We start from the raw sequence: 2,971 nt of genomic DNA, 5'->3' as shown, positions 1-2,971 counted from the left end.
GAAGGAAGGAAGGAAGGAAGGAAGGAAGGAAGGAAGGAAGGAAGGAAGGAAGGAAGGAAGGAAGGAAGGAAGGACGTCAGAAATGGAGGGAACATCAGAAGCAATTTAGTTCAACCCTACCTGAACAAGAATCCCTTCTTTCATAACCCTGAGAAGTAGTCACCCAGCGTTTGCCTGAAGGTTGGAGAAGGAAGCTGCTAATCTCTGAGATGTCCCATCAGTAAGTGCATGTACCCCCATGGAAATGGGATTTGGAGGAAAGAGGTGCACTTGAGGATTGGAGGATCCCAGATTCAGAGCTGGAAGGGGCCCTGGCCATCCCTGAATCCAGGTGAAGCGCTTTGCCCCGGGTCTTAGATGGCCAGGCCTGAATGGCAGGAATGCTTTACCCTCCACAGCCTCCCAGGTATCTCTGACTGTTTCCTGATGTGTCACAGCCTGGAAAAAGCTGGGAAACGCTGGCCCCCCTCCCATCCCCTCGCCAAGACAAACAGACGTCTCCAGGGTGAGCTTAGCCCCTTCTGGAGCCCGTGGGCCCAGCAGCTCAGGGTCAGAGGCCAGGCAGGACGCTGTCCCGGGACCCCCTGATGCCTGTCGTGGCTGCCCCGCCCCTCTCGACTCCCCCAAGCTGGGATCCCGTTATCTGTTTTGCACACGGCCTCGGCATGTCAAAATAATGGACTATCCATGTCCTCATGGGGGAGGCCTCCAGGGGGAGTGATGTATGAAACGCTATTGTTTGATCTGAATGCAGTGAGGGACATTCCTGATAAAGACTTTACCAGCGCAGTCCCGCTTCCTTTCAATGTTCCCCGTTTGGAGGATTTCCCAGCTGGATGGCTGGGGGGCCCCTGCTTCCTGCCTGGGGGGGCTACAGCCCAGGCTTGCCTCCGAGCTGGGAGTCAGCCGCACTTGGAGGAGGCTCCAGGGAAAGGTAGCCACTGACCGATGAGCTCTGTGACCTTGGAAGTGACCAAATCACTTCTCTCTGTGCTCTTCTGTAGAGATGAGTGTTGGCCTTTATCACCTCTGACTTCCTGTGTGCCTCTAAGTCTATAATCCCTTGATCCAAGGAACTAATCCTGCTTTGGTCACAAGCTTGTTGTGTGTCACCTTGAGAAAGTCTATTCCTTCTCAGAACCTTTCTGTAAAAAAATTTTATTGAATTAAACTTTTTTTTTCCAGATTACATGTTGAAACAATTTTCAATAATTGTTTTCTGACATTGTGTGATCCGTGTTCTCTCCCTCCATCCCACCTTTTCCCCCTCCTCAAGAAAGCAGCTCATAGGATATAGGTTGCTCATGTGCTATCATACAATACTCACTTCCATGTGCTTCCATCTGCATTCAGACTTCAGCTCCTTCCTTGGTGGTGAAGAGCCTTTTTAGTCATGGGTCTCTTGGAATTGTCTTGGATGCTTGCAGGGCTAATAATAGTGAAGTCATTCACAGCAGATCATTGAACTTCATTGCTGTTGCTATGTACAATGTTCTCCTGGTTCTGCTCACTTCACTTTGCATCAGTTCATGTAAGTCTTTTCAGGTTTTTTGAGATCATTTTGTTTATCATTTCTTATGGCACAATCGTGTTCCATCCCAATCATGTACCATAATTTGTTCAGCCATTCCCCAACTGATGGACATCCTTTCAGTTTCCAGTTCTTTGCTTCCACAAAAAGAGTTGCTATAACTATTTTTGTACAAGTTCTCTCTCTTATCTTTGATCTCTTTGGAATACAGACTAAAGAATGGTATTGTTGGGTCAAAGGGCATGCATAGTTTTATGGCCCTTTGGGGCATGGTTCCAGATTGCTCTCCAGATTGGCCATATCAGTTCATAGCTCCACCAATAGTGTATTTTCCCCAGTTTTTCCCCATTCCTTTCAACATTTATCATTATCTTTTTATGTCATATTAGTCAGTCTGATAGGTATGAGATGGTGCCTCAAAAAAAATTTTTAAACCCTTACCTTCCATCTTAGAATCAATACTAAGTATCAGTTCCAAGGCAGAAGAGTGGTAAGGGCTAGGCAATGGGGGTTAAGTGACATGGCCAGAGTCACACAGCAAGGAAGTGTCTGAGGTCAGATTTGAACCCAGGACCTCCTATCTCCAGGCCTGAATCTCAATCCACTGAGTCACCTAGCTGGCCCCTAAAACTGGCCTCTTTATAACTTTTACCCACTGTTCCTGGTTCTGCCCTCTGGGGCTCAACCCTCTTTCACAAGACAGTTTCAAATACCTGGAGATAGCTCTTACGTCCTTTGAGTCTTCTCTCCAACCACCAATTTGTTGTTTGTCCTTCATTTTCAGAAAGGACCAATGGGATCATGGGACGATGGCTTGACTTGATTTGGATTTTAGTGAGGCAGAGTTGCATAATTTGATCATCAGCCTCATCCTCTCTTCCAGAGTCTTTGAAGTCTAGTAACAAGACAAAAGTCGAGATGATCAACATGAGCTCTAGTTAGCATTGCTCATTAGGAAAGTTCTTAGGAGGCAGGAAGCCTGGTTTTCATCTTCAACTCTGCTCCATTTTCTAGTCAAACCATTGAACTTTTTCTGAGTTAGCTTCATTATCTGTAAAATGGGAATAATGATAATACTTGCCCTTCCAACCTAGACAGGTTGAGTAATTGTGAGGATGAAATGAGTTATTGGCTGTGTGACTTTGGTGAACCATTCCAATTCTCTGGGCTTTAATTTCCTGATCTACAAAATGGACTGGATGGCTTCTGAGTTTGCCTGCTCCCCACCCCAATCTAGATCTATAATCTTATGTGTTAATGGATTACTGTTTTGTAGGAGGTGGTTATTCCATTTCAATAGGCTAATGGGTTAGCTCTCCCATTTTAGCAGGAAGCATCCTTCTAAATTTAGAAAGCACATTATACCTCATGAATGATGCTACAGTAAGGAGGCATTTACTGTGGTAGGCTGGTAGGAGACACAACCAAGCTGGGGCATGC

This window comes from Gracilinanus agilis, chromosome 1 (genome assembly GCF_016433145.1).
Source record: "Gracilinanus agilis isolate LMUSP501 chromosome 1, AgileGrace, whole genome shotgun sequence".
Classification (NCBI taxonomy): Eukaryota; Metazoa; Chordata; class Mammalia; order Didelphimorphia; family Didelphidae; genus Gracilinanus; species Gracilinanus agilis.
The sequence above is the reverse complement of the archived record's forward strand: the minus strand, read 5'-3'. Positions refer to the sequence as shown.